A 10,817-nucleotide genomic window follows, 5' to 3' on the forward strand; every position below is an offset into this window, starting at 1 on the left:
GGACCTTACTTGTATGGACTTTGTCCCTGTTGCATGTTCCTTGGCTTTCTGGAACCTTGGCACAAGCTTCCATTACCCCATCTTTCTTCCATACATGCCAAAAAAAAACACAAAAAAACAAAAAAAAAAACAATGCCATTAAAATGGATGGTACTGCCAAGTTCTACCACCAACTCAGTGTTATAGGAGTCTTAAAGGTCATTGAAGGTGGAAGCCTCCCTAGTACCACTAGACTTAGGTTGAGACATGACATTCTGATCTGCTCAGAGGGAGATTAGAACTTTATAGAACACTGACTCCTCCCCTAAAAGTTAATCCAGCTGGACTGTCAACCACCTGCCTATGAAACCACTCCTAGAGAAGGCTGGTTCACCTAATGTCAAGCTAAGAGATGGGAAGAGCAATTATCCCCTTAATGAGATAAAATACTTTCCTTCCCAGAAACTCTGCCCTCGATGAAATTGGTGATGGAGCTACGGCCATGCAGCTCTACTACATTAGCCCACTTGCCTGAGTCCTAACTCAAGAGAGCTTACCTTTTCTTTTTCACTCTTTTCTATTTTGTGTGTGTGTGGATAGTGGCCAAAGCCTGTGGGTTTTTTGTTTGTTTGTTTGTTTTTTGTTTTTTGTTTTTCTGACACTCTGAGCTTTCCCATTCTTTCTCTGAAGCTACACTCCTTTCACCATGCAGCTATGTACTGTCATGTGGCTGCTTGCTGACCTCCATTGCTGGACATACCAGCCTGACCTAAAAGATCTGGCCTTTTCTCTTCCTTTTCTCCAGGTCCCTCCTCCCAGTGATTATCAAGATTGTCAGATTGCCTACATGGTGGCTTCCCTTCAAACTCTAATAAAATTATCCCCAAGCTTACTATTGAGTCTTTTTTTTTTCATTTGTTCATTAATGACTAAGAACACAAAGAGAAAACCCTGATTCCCCCCCCCCCCAATAACGTTGTGCTGGCTAGTCTCATGTCAACTTTACACAAGCTAGAGTTAGCTGAAAGGAGGAAACCTCAATTGAAAAAGTGCTTCCACAAGATCCAGCTGTAAGGCATTTTCTTAATTAGTGATTGATAGGGAAGACCCAGCCCCTTGTGGGTGGTGTCATCCCTGGGCGGTGGTCCTGGGTTCCACCAAAAAGCAGGCTGAGCAAGCCATGGAGAGCAAGCCAGTAAACAGCACCCTTGGCATCTTCATCAGCTCCTGCCTCCAGGTTCCTGCCATATTTGAGTTCCTGTCCTAACTTCCTTTGATGGTGAACGGTGATATGAAAGTGTAAGCCAAATAAACCCTTTTCTCCCCAAGTTGCTCTTTGGTCACAGTGTTTCATTGCAGCAATAGAAACCCTAAGACAAATACCTTCTGCCTTTTGTGAAATCCAAGTCTATGGTGCAAGAAGGACAGTCCCACTGACTCCAGGGAGACTCAGGTAGTCAAGCTGTCAAGTCAGAGTGAAGGGGAACAGATCTGCATGGAACAGAGACCAGTGATGTGCAGAGTATCCCCATGACTACCTGACAGAGGTGTGATCAATATACATATGTGAAAAAATCATGGGAGTATTAGTTACTTTTACATTACTATCACTAGAGTACCTAATAAAAACACCTTAAGAAAGGAAAGATTTATTATGGCTCATGGTTTTAGAAGCATCAATCCGTAGTGATTTAGTCTCAGTCACATGAGTAGGAGCCTTGTGGTAGAGGACTATTGGTGAAATTATTAAGGCCACTCCACATAGTTAAAAGGAAGATTTATTTAGTGGGTAACTTACAAATGAAGGGATAGGTAGGTCACGGGGTCTGGGGAAAGTGTATCACAGTCCAGCGGTGTTCTCTGGAGCTCTGCTCGGTCAACCTCCACCGTCTAGGGTCCAGGAACAGAGAGAGCGCTGGGTCTCCGGTCTCCAGGATCCTCCCTTGGCCCCGCCTTGTAGGTGTGACAGCTGCCCAAGCCTCAGTGGGGGTTGGAACTTCCAGATCAAAGCTGGAATGGGTACTCACTACAGAGGACTGTTGTGTAAATGTCAGTGGACCAGGAAACAGAATTGACCCAAACAGAGGTTGGGCTATCACCTTTAAAGGCACAGACCTACTTCCATCAACCAGGCACTGCCTCCTAAAGGCTTCACAACCTCTCAAAGGAGCACCATCAGCCAGAGAACAAGAGCTCAAAACATAATCCTATGAAACATTTCAAATTTAAACTATGACAAAGGTGGTGTGGACATGTTAAAGGACCAGAGAGAGCATTACTCTATGGATCCAGAAGTAGTGCCCATTCCACAAACTAGGCTGCAACATTATCATCATGAAATGTGGATCATGGTTACAATAGCTTCAACTTGGCCCCCAGGGACAAAATTCCTGAAACCCCATCAGTCAAGACTCCACCTTTCCATGTGTTTCATTCCTCATGTATCCTCACACTATGTCTTTCACTGTTTTCTTCATGTACTCCTCTGTAAGTGACCTGGGCTTGTGAACATGAAGTGTATCTCATCTTTTCCATTGTTTGATTATGTTTTTCCCATCTACTACCCCAAAAAGCATGTAACAGTTTAATATCCAAAGTTATATACTAATAGGATTAAAAGGGCAGAATTTAATCTGGTCATAGTGCTTACAGGTGGGAGCTTTGGTAAGTAATTAGCACTAGATTAAAAAAATCATTAGAATAGATAACTTTTTACAATAATTAAAATATTTTTTGAAAGGGAGTTTGAGGTAGTCTGCATGGGTAAATAATGCTGATTCTATAAGTCATGGGTTATTAAATGAAAACCCTAGTACCAGGCATGGAGTACCCCTCTATGAGTTGTGCACATCATCATTGCTTTTGGTTTCGAACCAGACCCTATTGCTAAATACATTACATACTTTTGTTGCAGGGCATGGATAAATCAAGCTGGAACTGATCTGGAGACTCAATCCCTTCTAGCTGTCTTTGATGGTACCAGAAAGTCCTCTACAAGACACTGGAGGAGAAAAGTAATTAATGGTCTTACTCAGTGGTAGACTTCAGTTGCTACAACACTGATCTGACAGCCAAAATATGTCAAGTGGAATAGTGCCCTGACTGTTGTGGAGGTAACCAACTACTTTCTGATTGGATCTGATTCCTACTCCACAAGAGAGAATAGAACCTATGGCTAGTATTGTAAACCTGGTCAAAAGCCTGTGGTCAGGAAGTTCATAGACCAACCCTCGGGGAAAACCTACTGCTGTCATTTGACTAAATGAACATGTTTTAAATCTGCCTTTTAAATATTTATGTTTATTTCTGTAGATTAGTGCTGCTTTCAACACTGATCACAGAAGTTTCTTTTTGCAGTGGGCAATAATTAATGGAGACTCATAACCTATCAAAGTACTGAGAATAAGTGGTGTTTGAGAGCTCAGCCCTAAACAAGACATCTCTATCACCTCTCCCCTTGGGTTTCAGGGAACATCATGGGAAAGGAAGCTGGAGGGTGAGAAAGGGGACTTCAAAACACTATCTATTGGGTACAATAGGATCATTGCACTCATGAAGTCACAATAGCTGTGGTTGCCTTAGTAAGACCTACATAAAATATAGCTCAACAACATACCAGCATGGATGGAGGAAAGGTACATGAGCCTCCACTTCTAGATAAGGAGCTATAGGCAGTTAATGGCTGCTGAGGAAAGGGATTTCTTTTTCTTCAGGGATGTAACTATAGGTAAACTGCCATGGTTCCTTAAATAACCCCAAAACATGCACATGCAAGCAACCCTAATTGAACATAGTGATTTTATTAAACCACATATGGTTTTATTAACATAAGTGGAAGTATAGTGCCCAAGACTCTGTGAGCCAGAAGGCCAATGCTAGATGAAGGCCTCTAGACTTTGCACCTCCAGAACCATGGGCCTAAATAAACCTCTTTTCTTTATGAGACCACTTCCAGTATTTCAGTATAATAATGAAAAAAATGAATATTGTATCTTTCCTGGCTAAAGCTGTGGCTCCTCCTCTCTTAAAATAAATTACAGGCCTGCCTCTCTCATAATTGAATCCCCACTGCACAAACTTTATCTGCATAGGTTTTCTCTTCCCCAGCCATGCTGCATCAGCATGAATGCGGTTCTTGCATCTCTTTCATTTGGTTCATAATGTCGGGGGTTTTGTTGTTGTTGTTTTGGGTTTTTGTTGTTGTGTTGTTTTGTTTTGTTTTCATACCTTGTCTCCTTAAGACCTTAGTACAGATTATCTGGGAAGCGGTTAGGAAACCCTAGATGTAATGTTGATTGGCTACAACTGAGGTTGTCAGTCTACACTGATCCTATACAGAGACACAGACCTTGGACTACACATGATTCAGACTTCTGTCATGGTTATTTTCTCTATAAGCCATACTGCCTGGAAAATCATGGAAGTACACAGCAGTTCATTTCACCAGCTCTTCAGAGACCACTAGTCATTTCTCCTCACACTACAATATTGCAATATGACCTTGGTTTTCCACTAACCTTCCCTCAGCTGAAGCCAAGACAGTCATTTGGTCATTCTCAATACAGAACACATTCGTTGACAAAGGCTCAGTACAAAGTCCCTTCTGATGCATGAGAAACTTAAAGAGCAGAAATCATTGTAAGATAGCAAGCAAGGGAAACATGCACATTGGGAGGGAGAGGCTTAATTCAAATCTATTGAATACCTTCTCTTCATACATTTCTTTCATTGACCACATGTAGTAGATATTCAGTCCCAAAAGATCTTAACAATTGTTAATAAGACATGAATATATTTGCTTAGTATTTCCAAGGCCTTCAGTTACAGGTCTCCAGGTTAAACAGATATTTCCCATGTTGCTCTTGTCTTCTTGTTCCAGCTTGCTGATAATTTTAGCATCTACACTTCGATTTTACTGGTCCGTGGGGACTCCTCATTCTTCTCTTTTCCAGTCATTCTCTTGATTCAATGTTCTTTGCCTATTGTCATTACTCCAGCATTATATTCAAGTGTCTTGGTTCATTTAGTCTCAGCTCTCACCACTCAGCCTCACCTGGTCATACAAGTCACCACGGATCCCACAATAATACTCAGTATTCAACAAGTAGGGACTCCAACCCATACTGTAAATTCCAACATAAACAAACCAGAGCTGTGCCCACATCTGATACCACCAGTTATGGCCAGAGATGTTCATGACAGAGCATGTGTACCCAGGCCAGGAAACATTCACAGAGAGGTAAAAAATACAAATACTACATGGTAAGTTTTATTGAACATTTCAGTATTGCTTCCACTAAACAAAGTTGTAGTGTTAAAAACATATTTTTTTTATATCATGGTATAAATCCAATCACCAGTCAATTCAAAAAACAATAGCTACCATAGCATCCTGCCTGGATCATACAGAGGCCCCCACAGAAGATTCCCTGCCAGCCACTCCTTACCAGCCCTGGGTGGTGGTATGGGCAGGATAGTCTACTTTTTTCTCTCTTTCCTTTATAGTCCTATCATTGTTATATAAATTCTCTACCATAGGCAGGGCATGGTGGTGTGTCTGTTTTCTGGGCTACTTAGGAAGCTAACACAGGGAGATCACATGAGTTCAAGGCCTGGACAATACATTTCAGTAAATAAATAAATACAAATAACTTTGCTTTATTCAGGTTTCCCTTTTGAAGATTTTTGTCTTAATAGAATGTCTTGTGTATCCTGGGCTGGCCTCAAACTCACTACATATCCAAGGGTGCTTGGATTTACGGCTCTCCTGTTTCCATTTCACAAGTGCTAGGCTTACAGACTTAGACCAACATGGCCAGCCATCACCTCCCATTTCATACAATGCTAAGGAGCAGATACAGGGCTTTGTGCATGCTAGGCAAATACTCTACCAACCGAGGGGGCAGCACAACACTGTCTTTTGAATCTTAAAGGATGCTCCAGTTAAGTTTCTGTTTGCTGTAGTAAAGACCACTGACCGAATGCAACTTGAGGAGGAAAGGGTTTATTTAGCTTACATATCCTAGATCACAGCCCTTTAAGGGAATCCAAGGCAGGAACCTGGAGGCAGTAACTGAAGCAGAAGCCATAGATGCTTATTGGCTTGCTTCTTAGGGCTTGCTCAGCCTACATTCTTATGCAACCCAGGACCACCTGACCTGCGCAAGGGTAGCACCTCCCATAGTGAGCTGGGCCCTCCCATATCAATCATTAGTCAAGGCAATACCCCACAGACTTGCCTACAGACTAATTCTACAGGAGCATTTTTAAAATTAAGATCCCTCTCCCCAGACACCAAATTTGTGTCAAATTGGCAAAACCAACTAGCACAACAGGCTATTTGGGGAATCAAATATAATGGGACTGTTTATTTCTTGCTGTTTTCCTTTCTGTTTATCTAACTTCTCATGAAGAGCACAGGAATAGCTTGGTTGATTAGAGATCAGGATTGGGAACACGCAGAAGGAAAGGTGGGGGGAAGCACTGTGTGTAACATTTGAGATTATCATGGCACATACAAAACATGTACCTGAAGCAATGTTAAATATGAGAAAAGTCTGAATGACACCTATATGCTTTTGGGGTATCAAGAGATAGATCCATCTTAGAAGGAAAAGAATATATGTGCACTTCCCTCTCTCAAAAGAGAAAGTGGCTCCTCATCCTACTGCCAGGGGACCCCTTAAGCAGATCAAGCTACACAGTTGTACTACTAGTCCTACACTGGACTAGGCCCTCTTGCTTATGCAGAGAGCCTAGCCCAGTCCCATGGAGGCTCCACAGCTGTTGGTCTAAATTTCATGAGTTCCTATTAGTTTTGTTTGGTTGTCTCTGTAGGTTTCCCCATCATGACCTTGATGCCCCTTGCTCATAGAATCCCTCTTCTCTCTCTTCGAATGGACTCCTGGAGCTCAGCCTTATGTTTGGCTGTGGATCTCTGCATCTCCTTCCATCAGTTACTGGAGAAAGGCTCTACAATGACATTTAGAGTATTCACCTATCTGATTGCTGGAGTAAGCCGGTTCAGGCACCCTCTCCACTATTGCTAGTAGTCTAAGCTGGGGTCCACATGAGCTGCTTTTTGGAGCCCACTACCTATGGTGGGACACCTCTCACAGCCTTGAGGCACAGGCTTGGACCTGTCTCTACTGAATGTACAAGGATCTGCTGACTCTCCATTGGAGTACTTACCTTCTTCTAGGAGGAAATGGGGGAGTGAGATCAGAGGAAGGCTGGAGGGGCAGGAGGAGGGAAGAGGGGGATCTGTGATTGGTATGTAAAATGAATAAAAAATTTCTTAATAAAAAAAGAGAGAAAGTGGCTTTTCCTCTGTTTCTTAATTTTTGTTCTTTGCCTTTGCAAACAGCCAAACAGCTAAAGTTCACTATGCACCCGCCTCAGATAGGACATGGTACTCTTGGCATGCCTAATGGTTTCCATCTTTGACTCTATTACTTGAGATTTATGGGACCTACACTTTTTATCTGCACTTTGATTGCCTCTCATCTTTAGAAAAGAAGAACGGGGTGCCACTGAGTGTTCAGGTGGGTTCATAAAGGTGCTCTGAATGTGAACAAAACTGGTGTGTTGCAATCTGCACTGTATTCCTGGACAGTGGAAAGAGCCCAATGCCAACCAGAAATCATCAATCAGCTCTTAGGAAGGGGGCATGTTTAATATTATAAGATTTCTTCCACTTCCTAAGGTTGTGGTAAATGTGTCTAACCTTGTAGATTTTTTCATTGTAAAACTTGATCAACAGAGTTGTATGAGACAGTGTTACTTTTTCCTCTTTCCCATGGCTCCCCACATCAATGCTGTAATTGCTTGAGTATGCCCACACATCTTTTTCTGCACAAACATGAGTACATAAATATTTTTATGTAAGTATTGGTTCATTTTTTATTGTACTGTTTTTCATTTTGATGGGGTCCTACAGTTGTCATTTTCTTGGTATTTGCTTTTTCAGTCAATAGCACACAATTGACAATCTACTAGAGATCTATGTGGAAATCTAGTTAATTCCATCTCATGCTTCACACCATGGGTACACCATCACTTATTCCCCTGTTCCTCAAGATGGACCTTTAGATTGGTTCTGGCTTTTTGACACCATGTTAAATTTTCTTAGACATCTACAGGAAAAAATAATGATCCTATTATTTCTATAAGAAAAATCAAAGGATTTCTATGTTGTTTATATTATGTATCGTCTTACTTTCTCAAAAGTTAGAGAAATTCACATTCTCATTGGCAACACTTGAGAGCTTACTTCTCACTGTCACAAAGAAGTGTTATCAGTTTGAAGAGTGGAGTACGGTTTCTCATTATTTCCGTTTGCACTTCCTGCTTCATTAGTAAACTTGCACGTTACTCTGTATGGTAGTTGGCTAAACCTGTGGCTTGTTTTTTCCCTATTGTTCTGCTTTGCTTTACCTTTCTTTGTGTTGCATTACTTTTCTATTATTATCGCAACAAATTTCCACACAGTTGGTAGTCTGGAAGTAAAAAAGACAGTAAGGCAGCTGGAGAGATGACTCAGTGGTTAAGTGTACCTAAACCAGGTTTGGTTTGACACAGCAGGTCACAGCCATCTAACTCAAAGAAGTAATGACAACCCCCATCACCACATACACAAACGAAACTGTACGACAAACAAAACAAAGATCAACACAGGAAGCTAAACACTACTAACAGTTACGCTTCCCCGCAAGGCACCAGCCAACCAGAGAAAGGAAAGCGGGACCACTTCTACTACCCAAGCTCTTTTGTGCTTCCATGTGAATATTAAGGTTGTGAGGTCTTTTCCTTTTTTGTGTGGGATGCCATTGAAATTTTGATCTGAACTTTTGATCTGAATCTTTTTATCTCTTTTGGTGAGTAGCTATTTTCCTGATATTAATTTTCCCAATCCATTAGCATAGGAAGTCTTTCCATTTTCTAGAATCTTCTCCAATTTCTTTCTTTAGTGTTTTTTAGTTTTCCTAGAAGTGATCTTTCATCTCCTGATTAGGTTTATTCACAGGTGTTTTAAAAAGCAGTTGTAAGAGCTCCAGCATTTCTGCTTTTATTTTTTCTCCATCAAAAATTTTGAATATACATTTGTTGCATATGACCTTTATTGTGCTCAAATGTATTCTCTCTACTTCTAATTTCCTCAAGATTTTTGTCATGGAGGGTTTTGGGACTGCATCAAAGGCCTTCCGAATCTATTAAGATGATCCTGGGCTTTCTGCCCTAAATAGTCTGTCAAAGCAATCTTCAGCAGAGAGAAATGATGGAGGTATCACAATAAATTATTTCAAATTGTACTTCAGATAAATAGTAAACAAAAACAAACAAACAAACAAAACCATTGTAATGAATAATAAAAACCTGCAACAGACATCTATGCCAACCTCTTATACAATGAAACCAAAAACATATATTGGAGAGAAGACTCCCTCATCTACAAATGGTGTTTGCAAAATTTATTTTTACATATAGAGGAATTAAACTAGATCCCTATCTCTCACCCAATGCAAAAATCAATTCACAAATGAATGAAATGAGTCAAAGACCTAATTGTAAGACTTGAGTGTCTAGAGGGAAACATAGAAAAAACACTTCAAGATATATACACAAGCAAAGGCTTTCTGAAAAGAACACTAATCGCAACCAACAGAATGGGGGGAAAATCTTTGCTATCCATATATCTGACTGGGGGTTATTTTCTAGTATCTATAAGAACTTTAAAAGGTACACATAAAGCAAGATACAATCATGAAACGAATATATCAAGTAAATAGTTCTAAAATGATAAAAAACAAATGGTCAATAAATACATGAAAATTGTTCAACATCCTTAGCCATCAGAGAAATGCAAATAAAGACTGTATCTATCCTATCCTAATCAGAATAGCTATCATTAAAACAAAATAGCAAATGCTGAAAGGATGCATGGAAAACAGCCCTATACATTACTGGCAGAAATATAAATTAATCCAGTAATGATGGAAATTGTTATGGAAGTTTCTCCAAAATCTAAAAATAGCCTTGTCATATGATCCAATTATACCGCTCTTGAGAATATATCCAAAGTAATCTTAAATCAGCAGGCTACAGGGATATTTGCATAATTCACATTTATTTACTACAGGTATGCCTGCATATCCATGATCATGGTGGCACTATTAAGACTAGCTCATGTATAAAATCAGCCTAAGGATTTATCAATAGATGAGTAGACAAAGAAAATGTAGCATGTATATACAATAAATTTTATTCATCCATTAAAATGAATGAAATAAGGTCATTCATAGGGAAATGGATTAAAGTGGAGATCATCACATTAAGTGGAATAAATAAGACTCAGGAAGACTCTCTTTATAGACACACACATAAACATATACACACACAATGAATGACATGACAGTAGAAGAGAAACTATTAGGAGAAATGTGAACTAGGAACAGGAAAAAAGGAGCTGATATAGGATGGTGAATATGGTCAAAGCACATGATAGATGTGAATGAAAATATCTTTGATGAATCATTATGTACAATAAATACACACTAATGAAACAATTTGCTGTTTTACAAAGGACAGAATTTTAATTGTCAAACAAGTTTCATTCTCCTTAAGACCTATACCACTATACATACTCTTGTTTAAGATGTTTAACCAGAATCAGATCCCAACATAACCTAGGGATAAGAGTGTAACCATCACACATGCATATGCATACATCTTCACACACAAACAGAATTAAAATATTTTGCTACCTTGTATCAGTAAGAACTTACAGATAATTTATGGAAAGATAATCAAGACAAACTAGAGTAGTGATGAAAAAAGAG

The sequence above is a fragment of the Peromyscus eremicus genome, chromosome 9, assembly GCF_949786415.1.
Source record: "Peromyscus eremicus chromosome 9, PerEre_H2_v1, whole genome shotgun sequence".
In the NCBI taxonomy this organism is placed as follows: domain Eukaryota; kingdom Metazoa; phylum Chordata; class Mammalia; order Rodentia; family Cricetidae; genus Peromyscus; species Peromyscus eremicus.